The sequence below is a fragment of the Nycticebus coucang genome, chromosome 22, assembly GCF_027406575.1.
Source record: "Nycticebus coucang isolate mNycCou1 chromosome 22, mNycCou1.pri, whole genome shotgun sequence".
In the NCBI taxonomy this organism is placed as follows: Eukaryota; Metazoa; Chordata; class Mammalia; order Primates; family Lorisidae; genus Nycticebus; species Nycticebus coucang.
This window is the reverse complement of record NC_069801.1, coordinates 23,972,516-23,993,464: the sequence shown is the minus strand read 5'-3', so window position 1 is coordinate 23,993,464 and position 20,949 is coordinate 23,972,516. Positions and strand designations below refer to the sequence as shown.

The window sequence follows — 20,949 nt, the reverse complement described above, 5'->3', positions numbered from 1 at the left end:
TCACTCTCACTCAAATCAGGTAGGGCAGCTGAGTAGGTCAGAGTCTACCTTGCCCTGGGCTAGCAAGAATGAGGGTCCCTCATCGCTTCCCAGGTCCCTTCCATCCCATCTCTTCCATTTGTGCAGATGCTGCCTCCCTAGGTGCAACCAGCTAGGTCCTGGAGACCTCTCTCCAAGGATCCCGTGGCTCATTGCACCCCAAACTCCTGGTAGCATAGCTGATCCCAACCTCTGCCACCTCTACTCTTTATGGGTCTGTAAAAGCATGAAAGTTAACTTCAGTAGTATAAGAGATGACGACATCCCCCTTCATTTTACAGGGAGCAGAGTGTGGGCCAGGGGAAGGAGCAGTCCCAGGCAGGCGGAATGCTCCAGGTGGAAGGCATCTGGGCTCGCAATCTGGTGCTCTCCCACCACACTACCAGCTTTGCTGGCTGTACCAGTCCTGAGCTTATCATGCCTCGTTAGAACTGTCAGCCATCCTGAAGCCTATTTATACATTCACCACCTCTATCCCTTAAACAGTGTTAGGTGTATCCACTTTCCTATTTAAACATGAGAAAACTCAGGGCCCAAAAGTTGTTGGGGTTTGTCCCAGATCATGCTGGCTGACCTGCCAGAGATCAGGACCAGCCCCCAGCCTTCCTGCATTCCAGGACAGATATTTTCAGACAGTTTATGTCATTTTTTCCTCTTTTGATCCCTGGTAGGCTGACATCACTGGGAATATTGCCCTAGTTATAGATGAGGGATGCTGCTCAGAGAGGCCCCGTTAGCTGGGCTCCTGACACACAGCGGGCCAGTGGTGAAGAAGTAGGCCAGGTTTCCTAGAGTCCAATCTGATGTTCAAGTTCCACCCATCCTCAACCTCCCACTACCACTTAAACACCAGGGAAGGGCATTGCTCCCTGAGGAACAGAGACACAAATTAGGAGTTTACTTTCCTCACCCCAAGGGGCATCTAGCAAAGGCCCTGCAGCTTCCTCCTCTATTTCCCCTCAATGGCCTTGGCATGTGTGGATGCCCTGAGGTCACAGCCTGGCTGCATCGCCCCCGGACCTTGGATTCCATGTCAAGAAAAGCAGCCACTGTTCTCAGCCCAGCAGGCTCTAGCCCTTATCAGGAACACTTTCCCAGAATGCTCCGCAAAACCTCTGCTCCCATCCCATTGGCCAGGACTGTGGAACAGGCAGTGTAGGTAATCTTTTCCACCTTATTGGCTGGGGCTATGTCATGTGACTAGGCAGAGTAAGGTGAGAAAAATAGCGTTTTAACTAAGGGGCGCCGTTTCTGACAAAATAGGGGTTCTGTTAGAGGGAAAGCAAAGGAAAGTTAATGTCAGCGGACAGCCTGCAGTCTTTGCCCCAACACTTGGGAGCTCTGTTTCACATTGGTTAGTTACCTCATTGCCTCTCCAGCGCCCCAGACCAGCCTTGGTCAGCACAGCCCTGCAGCCTGGAGTAGAGGGGGCAGGGACGGTGGTTTATTATTTATGTTGCTGGCACCACTTTCAACTTGAAGTACTTTAAATAAGTCTGATGTCCAAGTCCAGGAGCAGACCACCACCTGCTCCCATCCCGGTATTATATCCTGTGGATGTGCATGGTGGGGGGGTAACCTTAGTAGAGGACATTTGTATAGCATCTATCAAATTCCAAATGCACGTGCCCTTTGATTCGGCAATTTAAATTCTGGTACCAGATCTCTTCCAACTTAGGAGTATCTATGTATGCAAGGACGTTCACATCATTTGTGAAAACGTTACAGCAAAAATTTGAGATAATCTGATGTCTATTAATAGAAGATTAATTACATAAATGATGGCATGGCTCTAGTAGTCATTAAAAGATAACAAGCACAGTCCCTATGCACTGGCTCAGAAGGCTGTCCATCACATTTTTTGAATAAAGAGGTTTGATGAAAAATATGAACAGCATACTGCTACTTTGCATAAAATTTCTGATCATTTTGTATGTGGACAGATACATATTTTGATGGATGAACACTTGTACTAAGAAACTCTTGGGGAAATCCTTTATAAATCTGACACTGTCTGACAACATGAACTATCTGAGGTCGCTTGTCCAAGATTATCTTCCTTGTCACTGCTCGAGGTCATGGCCCCAGCATTCCTCCCCTCTGTCTCCTGCTTCATCAATTTTGCCTCTCCATAAGGTCATTACTGTTAGTGTACTAACACCACATTATTTCTCCCATCTCAAAACAAACGAAGGAAACCCACCAAAATAAAAACAAAATTAACCTTCTCCTGCTACCTTTGCTTTCCTTTACAGTAAAACACCATACTTGTTAGCTCTAATTTTTCTCCTTACGTTTTCTTTGCATCTCAACCCCTCACACTCCCCTACAACTGCTCTTGCCAAGGTCACCCACCAATGAATTCCTCATTTGTAAACCCAGTGGTCAACTTTGAATGACTCCTACCCTGTGGTCATTTGGTAAGGGGCTTACTCCTCTCTGAAACCCTCTCTCCGTGCCCCTGGGACGCCGCCTTCTTCTGGTGTTCTTCCCGTCTTCCAGGCTGTTCCTCCCTGTTTCCTTCCTTCGTTCCTTCCTGGCTTCCAAGGTTTACTTCCCAGTTAACCTTGAGCTGCCCCTGAGCTCGGTCCTTGGTCGTCTTCTCCTTCTCTTTCCTTCCCTTGGGCCTTTACCTGCAGTTCTCATGCTAATGCTCCCCAATTTACATCTCAGCATGACCTCTCCTTAAACTCCAGGCTTGTACGACCTACTACTCACCAGCTCTCTCTCTTTTTTTTTTTTTTTCCCTATTTTTAGGAACCATTTGTATTTAATCAATGTGCATTTATCCGGGCCTCAAAATATGTGCATAGGTATACTGAAATATGAGCAGCAAATATTCTATGGAAATGTTGGTCATGACAATAATGACGGGCTGGTTAATATGTCTTGAACACTGGTTACATGCCAGTTGCTGTTCTATTTTTTTTTTTTTTTATTAAATCATAGGGCAGCTCAGACCACATACTTGGAGCCAAACCGGACCCCTCTTCTTCTCATATCCCATTTATCAGCAAACCTGCTGGCTCTTTTTCAAAGCATTTCTCGAACTGACCACTTCTCATTACCTCCACAGCCACCTCCCCAGTCCTCACCGGCCCTCTCACTCCTGGACTATTGCAGCCTCCTCCTAACTGCTCTTCCTGCTTCCTCCCTTTTCTATTCCTCGCAGAAAAGCCCCGTGATCTCACGTGTTCCTATTAGATTCATTAGATCCTATCTCTCCTCTGCTGAGAAACTTTCGATGCTCCCATCAGTGAGAGGAAACTCCAGAGTCCTCACAATGGACCACTTGGCCCTGCAAGAACTGTGCTCCCCGCTCTGACCTCACTCCTGCCGTTCTCTCTAACCCTAACCCTGCTCCCTCTGCTCCTGCCGCACAGTTCTTTTGCTTTTCCAGGTCTGTCCTGCCCAAGGGCCTTCGTACTTGCTGCTCCTCTGCCTGGGGTCCTCCTCTCCAGACATCTTCAGGGCTTAACTCCCTAGTCCTTAGTCTTTGCTCAAAAGTCCCTCTCAAGGAAGCCAGGCCAGCAATTTTATTAAAAATGGTACCTCCCTAGGCCCCTCCAGCTACTTCCCTTTCTACCTGGCATCCTCTGATACAGTATGTCATGAACTTATTTTTTTGCTTATTCTAAAGTTAATGATTTATAGATAATTCAGTAAGTCAGCCTGTTTTATTCTCTGAGTTTCCCAGAACACCAAACTCAGTTCCTTGGAACAGCGCAGATGCCCCGTTAACATTTGTTGACTATCTGAATGAAGGAAGGCAATCGCTTTCCCTCCTCATAGGAAGAAAACAAGAGGACGAAGCTGTGAGCAACGTGGATTGTTTTTGTACAAATTTCTGCAGAGCCCTGAGTTCCTCCAAGAAAGACCACGTATCTGTATAGAGAGAATCGTAAATGGTGTTGGGGGTGCTTTCTAGAATTTACTTGCTCTAGAAACTATATCTGCCTCTTTTTAATGTTTTTATTAAAAATGTGCCAACCTAAGTGAAAAAAGAAATGGAGAGAGATTCTCCAAGGATCATGAGTTTAATTGGGAGTGAGCCTTGCCATGCAGAAAACGTGTGCCATAGGAAACTGCAGACATATCAGGAAGGCAAAGGAAGATGAAGGCTTTACTGGGTTGTTTTGAAACAATTATCTTTGGTTATGAGGCGCAGTAAAAAGAGTGGCATCAGACCAAGACAGGACAGGCCTTGCTGAGCTGATGTCCCTGCAGGAATACTCTTTTGTGTACAGTTGTGGTTTTGGCAGACTTTTTTGCAATCAGTCTTCTCATCAGGACATTTCATGTGAGAACACTTCTTTTGCATCCTTCCCTGGCTTCACTTAGGTGGGCTTTGACCCAAGGGACTCCATTTGACTCTGACAGCTTCCACAAATGGAAAGCTTTACATGGTGTCTCGAATAAGGTAAGAGAATCTTGACTAGATGTGAACCATGGCTGCAAGTCCCTGCCCTGAAGATGTCCGGACAGTGAACAGAACCCAACCCTCCCGGAAGGATCCCCATCTTGCAGACTGAGGCTCAGCTGAAGGGGAGCTCAGCCTCCCCCGGTAACTGCATGCAAAGCACAGTGCTCTGTGCCAATTCTGGGGATCTATACCAGGAGGAAAGTTGACAGCCACACCCTCCCTTCAGGATGGAGGTCGGGCAGCAGGGGCAGAGTTTCCCAAGGATTAGGGGGACAGAGAAATCTTTTGGGCAAACTGTTGTTGTGTGTCCTGAAATTGCCTACTCATTGTAATTAAAAAAAAATTGTTCAAAATATTTTTGAGGCCGAGTGGGGAGACATTTCTAATCTAAGCTGTTCCTGTGACCCCCCTGAATTTTAGTAGTGAGTGTCGGCGGAGGGGAATGGAGAGATCCTGAGAGAAAGGCTTAAAGTTTGACATGTCCTCTTCTGCTGCTTTTGGAGTTGTTTTTTTCAAGGAGCATGTATTACCTTTATCCCGTGTGTGTGTGTGTGTATTACTTCCACACATGTGTGCACACACGTGTGTGTATGTGTATGTGTCTCCCAGCTTCAGGAGGGAGGGTTACTCACGAGACAAAGAGATTCCACAGTTTACAATAGGATTTGCTAAAGGCTTCTTTGAAGTGTTGTGCTCTCTAGGGACCAACAGAAAAGGCTTTTGATTTATAAATCCTTTCTTTGTACCTCGTACATGCCAACACAACCCTAAAGCACAGGATCAATTTCTGTTTCAAGTTCTGTCTGATTTGCGTTCTCCCCAGCTGTCCTCCCCTGGCACTGTGCTTGGCCCACTGGGGAACAAAGATGAAAAAGAGCCCGATTCAAAGAGGGCCTGGCAGTGCCGACTCTCTCCCAGAGGAGACTTTTACCGGAAGGTGTTCCCAGGCACAGTTTAGCAAGAACCCTCTGTATTGTCATATATCCAACCAGGATTACAGCCATGGCAAGGTGCCTCTGGTCTCCAAGGTGAGCTGTATTGGAGTCAGAGTGGGCCTGGGGAGTTGTTGGTGAAGGGAGTGCAACTATTGTGCTCCCCTGCTTCCACCATGGAGGTGCAGAACCCACAGTAGGAACCCTGCAATGTCATGCGGGATAGTTTTTGAAACTATGATCAAATGATGTTAGAGAGAGGTTGGGAAAGCAGGCCCCAGATACACCCAGAGAGGGCCAGGAAGGGGCAAGGAGCCCTCAAATAGCCCCATGGTTTACTTCACCTGCAAGACCTCTTATTACCCACGGCTATCAGCAGCCCGCCTGTGTGGCTGATGTTGGGTGGGAGGGAGGCAATGGGAAACCCTACAACACCCTTGCAGTTATATCTGAATTTTTATTTTATCGTTCCTACCTGAGATGAGTTTCTCTATTGATAAAATATTTTAAACAAGGCTATATTTCTTTTGAAATGAGAAAACACAGCACAATAAAAACGTTAAAAACAAGAAAAGATAACAGCACACACCTCACTGGGTTGTGGTGAGATTAAAATGAGATGATCCAAGGGCCCAGGGCACAGAGCCTGGCAGTGGGGTTGGGAGCCGCCATGGCCTCACTACTCTTGTGGCTATGTGGTTGTGGTGGTCACTGTTGGACATCAAGGGTCTAGGTAGTGTTATTGCTGTGAGACTTTGACAGGTAGTGTGATTTCTCCATGCCTTCGATGATTCGTTGATAAAATCAGAACACCTTCTTTCCAGCCTGAGAGTGGGAGAATGGGCTGGAAGACCTTGTAATGCTATTTCCAATGTCAGAAATCTTGATTTTTGTGGCTATGCTAGGTTGGTGTCTTTTGATATTAACACAACAGGAGGACAGGGGGCATGATAGAAAATCCTACACCCATTTCTTCACAATTCAGTAACATGCATTCAAAAACACTTACTCAGCTCTCTCCTTATTCCCATTATACAGATGAGGAAACTGAGGCTTGCAATCCTTGATAGGGCCTTAATCCTCTCTGTGCAGTGGGCTCTCTGCTTGCCTTGACTGTGTTGTCAAGAGCTCAAGGATCTGAGTGGCAAATCAGGACATGGGTAGTTTGAAACAATTGCCTCCCTTGAAGAGGGGTGGGGGGGTGGAGTGTCTTTTCTTTCTGGATCATTGCCAAAAAGTCAATATTTGTGCCACCTACACAAAATGTGCTGGTGCTCACAAGAAGTGATAGAGAAGATCAAAAATCTTGACAAAACCTGAATAACCAGAGTAAACCAGAGGGGGAAACCAGAGGGGAGGAGATGAGCAGGCAGCCCTCATATATCTGAGGCTGATGAATCACCTGGGCAGGTGCCTCTGCCACCGGTATCCTGGCTCAGGACAGAGCAGCGTAATTACTTTTCTGGCGGCAGTTATCTGGAGTGAGCCAGTCCATTTTTCTCTTTTATTACCATTGAATTTCGGGAAAGTGTGCTCTGCAGGCCCCTCTTATCTAAATGTTGGATTTATTTGATGACTCCACTAGGCCTGGTGATAAGGGCCAGAGCGTGCTCTGCGGGAAGGAGGGCTCAGTCCTTGTGCTGCCTGCCTGGAGGGCTCTCTCCCAGTATGATGAGTGGGCTGCTGGACAGCCAACCGTTCGTAATTGTCACCCCCATCAGTGGTCCCATTCATTTTCCTTCCTTCCCTGTTTCCCTGCTTTGTGCACTGGCTGGGCCCAATTCAAGGCAGTGGGAAGAGGCTAAAGCTGAGAACAATTCAGGACTTTGGGAAGAATTTCCTGGCCTAGACAAGGAGGGAAAGGGGCAGCTGCCAGCAGGGCCATCTCCCTGCAACCGGCTATAACCTCCTCCTTACTTAGTTTATGTTCTATTGTGGTCACAGCCCCAATAGGAACTGGCTCCAGTTAGCAAAGCCACAGATTCCAAGGTGTCCTTCTTCTAAGCATGTTGCCCCAGCTTCCCTGACACTCTAGGTCTACGGCCCAAGTTGTATATCAGAATTATTGTTTTTCTTCCCAACTCTTAGCCTAGACCTTTTTTTTTTTGAGACAGAGTATCATCTGTCTCCCTGGGTGGAGTGCTGTGCCATCCTAGCTCACAGCAACCTCAAACTCTTGAACTCAAGCCATCCTTTTTTCTTATCCTCCCAAGTAGCTTACACTACAGGCATCAGCCACAACGCCTGGTTATTTTTTCTATTTTTTAGTAGAGATGGGGTCTTGCTCTTGCCCAGGCTGATCTCAAACTCCTGAGCTCAAGGGATCCTCCCATCTCAGCCTCCCAGAGTGCTAGGATTACAGGAGTGAGCCACTGCACCTCGCCTACTTTTTGAAGTAATGTCAGCTTCGCTGAAAAATATCCAAGTGTCTGATCTAGGCACTATTGAAAATTACATAGTAAGACTCCATATAGTGGTGGCTTATCTAAGACAATACTATATTGCTCTTGCACGTAACAATTCTAACGTTAGCTATTGAGTCCTCCTGAGGCGACTCTGTAGAGTTGGGGACACCAGACTGCTTCCATCTTTTGTTGTTGTTCCTAATTTGTAGGCCCCATTAATTTTGTGCAAAATAACTCAATTTCATGTCCACACCCGTCCAGGAGGAAGGAAGAACAAGAGGACGTGAACAGGGCAGCCCTTCTTTTCAAGGACGCACCTGGAAGTTGTCCGCACGATGACTTGCATGCAATTGGTAGAAAGTAGTCACGCCACATGGCTACAGCTCCTTTGCTATGACTTCTGCCTCTTGTCAAGATGGAATAATAGGCACTGGATTTACCTTGGTGCCTGAAACAACTAAAACAGCTGAACAAAAAATATATGAAGCAACAACTTTCCAGACCTTAGGCATCAGGCAAGGAAGACGCAATGATCCCTGCAAGATGGGAAATGAAAAGGCAAGTCCCGCGAATAAATATTTTAGGTTTGAATTTCTAAAAACTTTTTTCTCTTTTGTTTTTGAAATATTCTTGCAGGGCTTAGAATTTTAGGCTCAGACGTGTTTGTTTTTTTGTTGTTTTCCCCCTAGCATTGCCAGATTTCTTCTGTTTCTTGATTTATTTCTGAGAAGACATCTGCTGTCACTCTTGTATTTGTTCCTCAGTGCTTCCTCCTCCCCCACCATTCTGGCTGCCTTTTTTTTTTTTTGCTGTTTTGGCCGGGGCTGGGTTTGAACTCGCCACCTCCAGCATATGGGGCTAGCACCCAACTCCTTTGAGCCACAGGTGCCGCCCCATTCTGGCTGCTTGTAAGACTTTATCACTAGCTTTCAGTACTTTAATTATGACCAGACTTTGTGTAGTTTTTTCTTTTTTCACGTTTTGTGTGCTTGGGATCTGTTGCAGTTTTTAGTTCTGTGTGTTCTTACTTTCCATTAACATTGGGAATGATTTGGCTGTTGCCTTTTTAAATTATTTCTTTCAGGATACCAGCTGATCTATGCTACAAGAAATGTCTTCTAGGGCGGCGCCTGCGGCTCAAGGAGTAGGGTGCCGGTCCCATATGCCGGAGGTGGTGGGTTCAAACCCAACCCCGGCCAAAAATCACAAAAAAAAAAAAAATAGCCGGGCGTTGTGGCGGGCGCCTGTAGTCCCAGCTGCTCGGGAGGCTGAGGCAAGAGAATCGCGCAAGCCCAAGAGTTAGAGGTTGCTGTGAGCTGTGTGATGCCACGGCACTCTACCCGAGGGCGGTACAGTGAGACTCTGTCTCTACAAAAAAAAAAAAAAAAAAAAGATGTCTTCTAAGCAGAAGCAAAATGATGCCAGGTGGAATTATGGATTGCACAAAAGAATGAAGTGCATTGGAAATGGTAATTACACAAGCTAATGTAACATACTATTATTATTATATATTATTCTTTATTTATTTTTATTTTTTGTAGAGACAGAGTCTCACTGTACCGCCCTCGGGTAGAGTGCCGTGGCGTCACACAGCTCACAGCAACCTCTAACTCTTGGGCTTATGCGATTCTCCTGCCTCAACCTCCCAAGCAGCTGGGACTACAGGTGCCCACCACAACGCCTGGCTATTTTTTTTGTTGCAATTTGGCCGGGGCTGGGTTTGAACCCGCCACCCTCGGCGTATGGGGCCGGCGCCCTACTCACTGAGCCACAGGCGCTGCCCATTATATGTTATTCTTTAAATCTCTCTAGAAGGTCCTTGACCATTTGAAGATAATAAAAACAATATAGTGTTGGATTTACACCATATATAGAAGTGAAATGAATGATGTGAATAGCATAAAGGCCTAGGGAAGAGAAAGAGAAGGTGCTCTTATAGGGTTCTTATATGCACAGTGGTACTTTAAGGAACACAGCGATAAGCTAAGTATGTATAATATAAACTCTACAGCAACAATTGCAATACCCAATCAAAGAGTTATAGGCAAAATTCCAACAAAGAAGATAAAGTGAGATCAGAAAAATATTCAATTATTCAAAAGAAAGAAAAAGAAAAAAGTAAATAAAGAACAGATCACATTAAGTGAAAATGATCTAAACATCTCTGATTAAATGTGGAGATCACCAGATTAGATAAAACATCAACACTCAACTCTACATTCAGAAGGAATCTACTTTAAATATTAAGGCATAAGTAAGTTAAAAGTAAAAGCTTAGAGAATGGGTTATCATGCCAGCAATAGTAAATCTAAAACAGGAGTGGCTATAGTAATATCAGAATATATTTCAGAGCAAAGAATACTATTACAAGAACAAAGAGGATCATTTAATCACGATAAAGGTGTTAATTATCAAGAGAATGTAAGAGTCCTAAATATATATATGGAAAAGCAGAATTTCAAAATAAGGAAGCAAAAATGGATAGAACTACAAAGAGAAATAGACAAATCTGTAATTATAGTGGGACATGTCCATATTACTCTTACAATAACTGATAGAATAAGTAGAGTATAAATAAGGAAATAAAAGACTTTTATAACACCATTGATTTATTCTAATAGACATTTGTGAGACTTTCAGCAATAGAAAGATACATATTATATTCATTTGTATCACATGAAATATTTACCAAGATAAAGCATAGAAAGCAAGTCTCAATAATTTAAAAAGATTCTAGTAATATAAACTATGTTATCTATCAATAATAAAAATGAATTAAAACTCGATAGCATAATGATATCTAGAAAATTCTCAAAATATTTGGAAACTAAGTAATATAATTTTAAACAGTTCAACTTAAAGAGTAAATCAAAAGGAAAATTAAAAAAATTATTTTGAATTGAATGAAAATTAAAAACAACATATCAGAATTTATGATATGCCACTGAAGCACTACTTAAGGGGAAATTTATACCAGTAAATGTCTATGTTAGAAAATTAGATTGGTCTCAAATCAATGGCCTCAGCTTATACCTTAAGAATCTAGAGGAACAAGTGAAACCCAAAGAAGAGAAACGATAAGTTCAGACCAGAAATTAATGAGATAGAAAACATAAATACAATAAAGAAATAGAAGGAAAATATGATTATTTGAGAAGATCAATAAAACAATAAACAAATATGCAGAGGGGATAGAAAAAAAGAGGGAAGACACAAATCACCAATACCAGGAATGAGAGCGGAGCCATCACTACCATGGAGTCCAGTTCCTCAACTTATTTATGATAATAGTCCTTGGAAGTAAATAAACAATCTCCAGATGTCAGCACGTGGGCTCATCCAGCCTTATTAGGGCCTGACCAGCGGTGCCCTGCATGAAATGGCCATTCAGGTTAACAGCAGTTGGTGACACACTGAGTGTGTGCCAAGTACTTAAGTGCATTACCCAGTCCAATCCTCCCCACATCCCAGCACAGTCCCCATCACAGGAATATAACAACTGAGGCCCAGCAGCATAGATGACTGACCAAGAGTCTCATGGCCACGCAGTGGCAGAGCCGTACCTCATGCCCAAGTGCCTCAAGATCCTTAATCACCTCACTTCTGTGCTCCTAAAGTACAAAGCCAATCTCGGCCCTGGAGGTCCCGGTCCCTCCCCAGGAACCCCAGCTCTTGAGGACGGACATCCTGGTTTGTGTCCCCATGTCTTTCCCCCCCAGCCCAGGGCCTAAGCATACCTACCAGACCAATGATGAGTAAGAGGAAGAGAAAGCAGATTCGGCCCCAAATCCAGGCTCATCAATAGCTGTCAATTGGCAGAGTTCAGTGGGTGCCCGGAGCTATTCGCTGCATGAAGGTCTGTGGGAGAAAGCAAGAGGAGCAAAGAGCCTTCCCCCACCCCCGCTGAGCCCAGTGTTCACATTTCTAGTTGATCAGCAGGGATCCTTGCAGGGTGAGCTGGGCTCTGGGCTGCTGTCCAAGGCAGCAAAGCTGCTCAGAGGTCTCCGCCCTCCCACACTGGTGCACGGTGGCCTGCACACCTTGTCTAAGTATCTCTAAAGACCCAGCAAAGGGCAGGGCAGGGACTATAGCTGCACTGTGAATAACACAATTAGCCCTTTAATGAGGAGTCCAGGGAGCATCCCCTTGGACTGCCCCCCCCAACCCAAATCACAGTGATTATGAATTGCTAATCCCTTCAAAGGCTCTCGAGTTCTCACCACACTTAGGACAGATCAGAGCCTCTCTGTGCCTCTCACCAGATTCTTTCTAGATCAATAGATGTGCAGCCTTGGGAAGAAAACAAATCAGAGTGAGCTGAGGCTGCAGAGAGGCCCAGTGTGTGGAAACTAACAGATTAGGAGACCTGCGTGGATGAGGCCATTCATTCATTCTGCCCAATAAACACCCTGGACTGGGCAGTATTTACCTAACCTCTGAGAAGTTGTGTGATCAGCAATCCCAGATACAGGGGTAGAAACGGTCTGCATTTAGCCAGTTGAACCTCAGGGACTGATTTCTGATGGTCACTGGTTTGAATCCTGCTCTGACTCTGTCATCCCCAGATAGAGTGGCCTTTGGAGAGTCTCATCACCTCTCAGAGCCTCCATTTCACACCTGGATTGCATGGGGGTGGGGGAGGGCCCTGGAAAGAAGCCCTCAAGGTTTGGGTCTTTGCTTTAGGAGCAGTGGGAGCCTCTAAGGGGCTTTAAACAGCAGAAGGACAGGAAAGTTTTACATTTCATTTCTTTTCTTTTCTTTCTTTCTCTTTCTTTTTTTTTTTTGAGATAAGAGTGTCACTTTGTCATCCTCGATAGAGTACAGTGGCGTCATAGCTCACAGCAACCTCCAACTCTTGGGCTCAAGTGATTCTCTTGCCTCAGCCTCCCTCGTAGCTGGGACTACAGGCGCCCACCACAACTCTGGGCTATTTTTAGAGATGGGTCTCACTCTTGCTCAGGCTGGTCTCGAACCTATGAGCTCAGGCAATCCACCCACCTCAGCCTCCCAGAATGTTAGGATTACAGGCAAGCCACCATGCCCAGCAGGTTTTTACATTTCAAACAGATCACTCAGGACCTTTATCTCAGCCCTTGTGTGGGTTGGGGACAAAATGGTAAAATGCTGCTGACAAGTTTAGACCAGAGATGGCTCAGAGCCCAGAGGCTCTGGGTAGAGGCTGCAGCCCCACCCATCATAGCAGAGTCCCCGCATTCCCCTACAACCACTCCCATCACAGCAGCAGGGGGGCCCAACCCCCAGAAGCTGAGCAACTTCACACGTACCCTCACTGCATTCTTACAGCACATAACGACAAGAGTTTTATTACCACCTTGTGTTATAGGAGGGGAAACCGAGGCTCCAAGAGGTTATTGACTCTGTATCTGTTAGACCACAAAATCTAGAGTGGGGGGCACTTTAGGGACTATCTCACATATGGGAGAAAGTGAGGCATGGAAAAGGGTCGTGGTTCAACTACAACTTGAACTTTGCCTTAGAAATGCAAACAATGTAACCTAATCATTTGTATCTGACAAGGCCAACCACAGGGACCCAACTCAAATAGAACCCAGCAAGCTCAGGGACACAGAAACAGAGTGCACATGTCCTGCGCAGAAAGGGATGAGTGCACCAACCCCCCCAGCCCCGATCTTTATTCCCACCCCGCCCTAACCACATGCTGACTTCCTTTTTGAACTCAGCCCACTCACACATGAGTGGATAAAGGCCACGTTGCCCACACAGAACCCGGACCATTTCTTTTTATTCACGTCTCAGAATAACCTCTCAGGACCCACATATTAATCTGAATTTTAAAAAACTAAAAAATAGCCTGTAGTCCCAGCTACTCGGGAGGCTGAGGCAAGAGAATCGCTTAAGCCCAGGAGATGGAGGTTGCTGTGAGCTGTGTGAGGCCACGGCACTCTACCGAGGGCCATAAAATGAGACTCTGTCTCTACAAAAAAATAAATAAATGAAAAATAAAAATAAGGCCACAGTGACTGATTCCGGGCACCTGTGTAGATGTATTTCAAGCTGGATTTGAGTTACTCACCATAGAAAATGTCCTGATCTATATGGAGGAGCTTTTGTTTATCCCTGGGGAATCCTTTGCTTTCCTCCCTTCCTCCTCTGCTCCTCACATCACCTCAGACCTCGAGGGCAGGGAGCAGGCCTCCTTCAGCCCCATGCAGCATCTGCACAGTGGATATGAGCCGCCTGTTGGTGAAGCCCCACGGGCAGCCACGTCCTGGCCCTGCCACCTGCTGAGCTAAGCGCAGGCTTCTGGGTGAGACACCAGGGCTGAATCCTGGCCCTGTGACCTCAGGCAGGCTGCTTTACTGCTCTGAATGTCAGTTTCCCCAAATATCAAAGGTGGATTTTAATATCAACCAAGCAAATATCATTGTGAAAAATAAATGAAACATTTAATGCAAAGACCCTGGTGTGGTGCCTGGCATGTACCAAAGTTCAACAAACAGAAATAGCCCTTCTCCTCTCCTGGCTCCTCCAAGGCCATTGTCACCAAGGGAGCTCCACCTGTAAGCATCATTCCACACCATCAGGACAAAAATGAAACGTGGAGTGGGTGACAGGGCCCTCAGTGTGACCCCATCCCCCATCCTGCTGGGCCTCTGTCTGCCCAGGGTGTGGTGGGAACCTCCTGGGTTTATAGCCTGGTCAGCCATCCTCAGGCTCCCAGCACTGTATCTCATGAGGCCTCTGCGGAAAGAGGCCAAGGCCAGGAGGCAGGAAGCTGGGGAACTGGGGGGTGGGAGGAGCTGGGGTGCTGGGTGCCTGGGGTGCTAAGGGGATGAGGGCTGGGGAATGTGGGAGCGTGGATGCTGAGGGGCTGAGCCCTGCCTCACCAAGGGCCCAGGGCCCAGGTGGGGTACGAGGGTCAGCTTCTGCTGTGGGGGTCAGGGGGCCGGGCTGGGAGGGAGCAGAACTTTATGATCCCAAGTTGTACAAGAAACTGGACTTCTGACCCACAGAAACGGATGATATATAGGTGTTGTTTTAAGCTGCTAAGTTTTGGGGTATTTTGTTACTCACAGAAAACTAACATTGGAGAGTCCTGTCTGCCTCCTTCTTGGGGGAATGCAGAGTTGAGTGGGGAAAACACCAACCCAGGTGCCCCTATAGAGCCAGGCCATTCCCATCGTCAAGCCCTCCACCCTGGGATCCACTTCTTCAACCTACTCAGCAGCACAAAACTAGAGGGCAACAGGGGATCGGCGAGCCTCAGAGACACGCCCTGCCCTCTCCTCCTCCACCCTGGCGCTACTGGCCCCGGCCAGGCCCTGCTGCCGACTGGCTTCTCTGCCCGTGCCATGTCCCTGCTTCAGCACAGTCAATAGTTCCTTGTTTCTTCCTGAAGGAAGCCCCTGAGCTTTAGCAGGCCAGGCTGCCCGTGGTCAGCGGGGGTTCAGCGGTCAAAATACAAACTCTGGAGTCAGACAGGACACCACAGTCCAAACCTGGGCTCTACCACCTGCTGTGTTAGTCACTGAACCTCTGTGAGCCTCAGTTTCCTCTTCTATAAAGTCTGGATTGCTTTTCTCATAGAGTCTCCTACACAGAGTTGTGGGGAGAGATAAGTTAGTGGATGCGGAACCCTTAGAACTGTGCCCGATCCACGGTAAGCTCTCAGTGTGTGCTCATCTTTGTGAGATGTTAGGTTAATATTTGGGGGGGAGCTGGTCTGACTTGCACATTTTCTGTCTGGGATCAGACCTTCCTCTCACCCCTGCACACCTGACCCTGGCACTGGCCTCTCAGATAAGCTAATGCATTTCCTCTCAAGCTCCGCCAGATGGGCTGGGTTTTCTGTCACTTGCAACCACGTAGACCAAGCCTGCCCATCACTGTCCTCATCCTCTCTTGCTCCTGAATCCTTCACCACAGCTCCATCAAGTGGCCCCTCAAACATGCCCAGCACACGGCTCACCCCTGCGTCTTCACCCTTGCTTCCCCTCTGGTGGATTTCAATCTCCTAAACTCTGAGTCTCCCCAAATGCTCCATGTCCTTCAACACACCAGCCCCATGGACCTTGAAAGTGGAGCACACAGGAAAGAGCTGGGCTTTGGAGTCAGGGAGGTGCTGCTTTCAACCCTGCTCCACCCCTCACTTGCTGAGTGAGCAGACTCCTTATTTAACCTTTCTGAGGCTCGGTTCACTCATCTGACATGTGCAGATGGTGACGCCACCCCCACAGGGGTCTTCAGTGGATTGAGCACAGTAATTCATGAGAAGCGCCTGGTGCACTGTGGGTGCCTAATAATTGCTGGCTGACACACACTGGCTTCACCACCACACTGCACCTCCAGAAGGGCAGGACCCTGGGGAAATCTCACCCAGCAGCCTCATTCTGGGAAAGAGAAACAGAAAATATTCTAATTCTAAAGAGTAAATGTCAGAGGCGTGGGAAAGATTCTGAAGTTCTGGAAATAAACACCAGGCACTGAAGGGGAGGAGGGAGAGGAGTGGAAGTGGAAGGAGTGGCAGGTCAGGGTGAGGGTCAGACAGGAGATGCCAAGACTGGAGAAGGAAGAAGACAGGGGAGAGAGAGAGAGGCAGAGGTAGATTCTTTTCTTCGGGACTAGTCCTCACCCACACACACACAGGAGGTGGCCTCACCTGTAAAATGCAGATGTTGATCTAAGTCAAAGGTGGCAATCTGATGGCTATAGAATGGATCCACCTTCGTTTTTTCTGCATAAAGTATTTTTTCAAAATAGGATGGACTTCCGATGTCTACCAGTTGGGATATTCTGTGTAGAAATCCACATCTCTGTCTCCTTGGATTCACAGGGAGGCTGGACACTCTGGGCTTGAGCCCCCTGGAGAGGGGCAGGCACTTCAGTTTCCCACAGTCCCTACCACTCCTGACCACCACACTCAGCCTGGAGGTTGCACACCAGTATCTTCAGCATCATGCTTACCCTGTTTTGTCTCTTACTCTGGAATTCTCCCTGCCCTCTGGAAGATTCCAGTGATCCCTGGACTAGAGAATCTAACTCTAAAACTTACCTGTCCACCCTGACGGTCTGTGATGGTCTCAGCTGAAGGTCCTCCTCAGAAGGGCTTCCTGAAACAAGATGGTCATCCCCCGACCTCACTCTTTATTCTGTTGCTTAGGTGTCAGAGACAGAATGAACCAGAAAATAGTGCATGGCTGGGCCTGCTTTAGTGTCCCATTTGAGAAAGGACCTGAGGCTGCAGAGGCAGGGATGAGAGATTTGTCCTAGATGGTTTAAGAAGAACTTCTCTAGACCTAGGTCCAGGCTATCTTTGGGAGGAGCAGGGTCCAGGACTTTCCCTTATGCAGGCGAAGTTGAGACTCTTTTAGAGAGATGACCTTTGGGATCAGCATCTGAAATAGATGAATTGGGCTCCGAATTGGGACATGTCAGAGTGGCTTCTAAGAGAGGACCAGCCCAAAGGAGCCCTCTCCAGTCCTGAGTGAAGAGCCTAGCATCAGGCCTTCTTACCAAAGCAGGAGGATGGCAAGGCTGGAAGCCCCTTCCTCAGCTCAGAAAACCTGGGAGAAGCCAGCAGCCCCCTTGGCCACTGACCTGTTGAGTGACCCTGGGCAAGACCCTTACAGACCCCATGCCTCCATTCCCTGCCCTGTCTCCATCAGCCACACACACCCCCAGCCTCCCTGCCTAGTCCAGAAGGGAGCAAGCCATGGGGCAGACCCAGACTATGCCAGGAAGAAGGCCATTGGAGATTTAGCACCTTGGCGAGGGCCTGGGCTGCAGCCTTCCCCAGGTGTCAGTTACTATTTACTGTCTTCCTGACCTCAAGGATGGCTCCTCAGTGAAGCCCAAGGACCCAGGGCTCACCCCTGACACTCCCAAGTAGGAGGCAGCTTTCCTCCACATGGTGACTCGGGGCCTGAGGATGAGGATGGCTCCTGCTGCAGGTCCACATTTGGGACAAACAGAGCAGGTCTGTAGTGCTTGTTCCCACAAGCACTTCATTCATCCTGGTGAATATTTCTGCAGGGCTAATTGGATGCCATGCTCTATGCTTAGTATATCCGTAGACTATTTATTTCTCACATCCAAAGTACATAAAAGTATTATTATCCTCACACTGCAGATGAGGAAATAGGCCCAGACTGAAGGTTGCATAGCCAGTAAGTTGTCTCAGGCTCAGCCCTGCAGCCCACATTAGTCCCTGCCATGGAGCCTTCACCCAGGCCTCACCTTGCCTTGGGTCCCACACCTGTAGGACAGGGGCAACTCATAGGATAAGCAGGTCTCGCTTTTGAGAGTTGAAATCTGTCCCCTGCAAGTTTCCTTTCAGAGGTCCCAGGTCTGCATCTTGGGCTTCACAGATTGAGTGGCATCATCCACCAAATAACTTTTAAGCAACAGCAGCCGCAGCCACAGACACCCACAGAGCCAGCTGACCTGTGCTGGATACCTACTGCTTGTCAGGCCATTCACTTCGGGGTGAGGGATGAGGTATGGATCAAAGTCCATTTTTAAAAATACGAATATCCACTTGTTCCAGCACCATTTGTTGAAAAGACTGTTTTCCTCCACTGAATCAGCTTTGCATTTTTATCAAAAATCAGTTATCCTTAATGTGTGCGTCTATTTCTGCACTCTCCATTCTGTTCCTATGGTCTGTTTGCCTATCTTGATGCCAATACCACACTCCTTTGATTATTGCAGCGTTATCCTACATCTTAAAGTCAGGAGTCTTAGTCTGTTTCTGCTGATATAACAAAATACCTGAGACTGGGTAATTTATATAGAACCATAATTCTGCTGTTTTATTTCTCACAGTTCTGGAGGGAGGGAAGTCCAAGACCAAGGCACTGGCAGCTGAGGGCACAGTCTTGCTTTCATGATTGCACCCTGAATGCTGCATCCTCCAGAGAGTAGAAATGTTACGTACTCACATGGCAAAAGGCAGGAGGGCGAAAGAGGTGACCTCCCTGTGTCAAGCCTTTACATAAAAGCATTAATCCATTCAAGAGAGCAGAGCCTCATGATCGAAACACCTCTCAATACTGTTATATTAGGGATTAAGTTTTAACACGTGATTCAGAGTAGACAAAAATATTCAAACTATTGCACAAATTTGTGCAGATTTTGTATGATTTCATCCTTAAAAATTTGTTACAATTCTGTAGAGAAGCTGTTTATACAGAGGCCTTGTGTTTTCTTGAGGGAAGATTTTTAAGTCTAATTGTTCCATTTCTTTCATGAACATGGGACTATCTTGGCTATCAATTTCTTCTTGAGTAATCTTTGGTAGCTGTATCTTTAAATACATTTTTCTACTGAAGTTGTCACATTTGTATAGATTTGTTCATGTTTGTCTCTTATACTCATTCTAATGTCTGTGGGATTGGTACCAGTCAAGGACCCAGGACACTCTGTGCACACAGTGAAGTGCTGACTAACTATAAACTTAGTCTGGAGTAAAATGCTTTGATGATATAACCACTCTAAGGTAGGAAGATGTTGTGTACGTTTGTAACCTACGAGGGGCAATCTGTTTGAAATATACTGTAATGGGTAAGAACACTGGGGAGACTTACTGTGAGACTATAAAAGTAAAGAGAGGGAGGATGGCAGAACAGTACTTTGAGGAGACACCCTGGCTCTTCTCTGGAATTGCTGGCTTTTCTGTAAATACAAGTGAAACTTTTGATCTCTCATCTGCTTCTCCATTAATTGGCTTGAGTGACAGGCAAACAGAGTCCTTAGTTTGGCAATAGGTGCTTCATAAACAGTAGCTCTTATTTATGGATCTAGTAAGCAGGTGTTTAGTGAGCACCTGCTGTGTGCCAGGCTCTGTTCAGGGAACTGAGAATTTGGCAGTGAAGAAAAGCCAGGCGCAGCCTCAATCTCAGTTGTCTTAGAGTCTGACAGAAGGGGTGCAGGAGAGGCCCCAGGATGGCCTAGCCCTGAGGGAGAAGCCTCCCCAGGAGGTGGCAGGTCCACTGAGATCTCTGCATTAATTAGACATTTACTAGGGAGGGAGGAGAAAGAGATGTTTAGACCCGGGGTGTCTCTCTGGTAGAAGAGCCCCTGAAACTTGCCTCCCACTGGAAAGAACCCAAGGGTCCATCACTTGGTAAATGAAGAAAAATGTGGTATATTCACGCAATAAAACACATTCGGCCATCAAAAAGAGCATTTGCATTAAATGTTTCATTTATTTTTCACAATGATATTTGCTTGGTTGATAGTAAACATGCTATGGCATGGAGAATCTTGCAAATATTTTACTAAGCGAAGAAGCCACACACAAAAGACCATGCACTTCAGACTTCCATCTGATGAAATGTCAAGGGAAGGCACACAGAGACAGAAAGATTAGTGCCTGCCTGGGGCGGGGAGGTGCACACTTCCATCAGGCCAAGGTTTGTTACTGGGGTGATACAAAGACGCTGGCTGTAGTAAAGGCTGCATAGTTCTGTAGGTTTGCTGAAGTTCCTTTAATTTTATACTTAAAAACCTGTGAATTTTATGATTCTATCTCAATAAAGCTACTAAAAATAATAAGAGTCATTTGCAGAGCCTGGTTATCGAGCCAGGCTGGGGGGTTGTGGCACCAGGACTGGTGTCCCAAATCAACCTCCTGAAGAAGCATCTTGGGCTCCACCAAGTCCTGCACCCCACAGCTTGCAACACCCTTACCACCATTATCCCAGCCTGCAGGCTGCAGTGGACCCCTGCCACCGAATCCCCATGTCCCAGCCTCTGCTGCCACCATCACCACCATCTCCAGAATAGGCTCTGCGAGGAGAACTGCTTCCCCTTGGGCGGCCCAGGGTCTAGCAGGAAGGCGGGGGTGGGGCGGAGTGGGGGAGGATCTGATTGGAGGAGACCTGTCACATGACCTCACCCAAGCTGTACAGGAGGCTGGGAAGGAGCAACTCTGGCATTTTTAGGCTCTGTCTCCTATGGGGGGCATCCTCCAATCATAAGGATTTCTGTTGCCGGGGAACCAATGAGATTAAATATTTATGTTTGTGTACACATATAAGTGTGTGTGTATTTATAGGGCATGTATATAATAACAGGTCTGGTGTTGGGCCAGCCTGCGCTGGCTCCTCTGTGGATTCTGGGTTTGAGTGACAGTAGCTGAGGATGCTGCTCACAGTGCTTCTAAGGG

At 46.9% G+C, this 20,949-nt stretch overlaps 2 long non-coding RNA genes across 2 annotated transcripts in view; both read left to right on the top strand.

The window, feature by feature from the left end:
• The first annotated feature begins 3,817 nt into the window (after positions 1 to 3,817).
• LOC128575519 (uncharacterized) lies at positions 3,818 to 8,346 on the top strand. Its single transcript, XR_008377016.1, has 3 exons — positions 3,818 to 4,459; positions 5,286 to 5,490; positions 8,061 to 8,346. It is a non-coding gene; the product is annotated as an uncharacterized LOC128575519 (long non-coding RNA).
• Positions 8,347 to 19,178: 10,832 nt separating this feature from the next.
• The window catches only part of LOC128575518 (uncharacterized), a 39,493-nt gene continuing 37,722 nt past the window's right edge, over positions 19,179 to 20,949 (top strand). The window contains exon 1 of the long non-coding RNA XR_008377015.1: positions 19,179 to 19,288. This is a non-coding gene — a long non-coding RNA (uncharacterized LOC128575518). The remainder of the gene's footprint in view (positions 19,289 to 20,949) is intronic.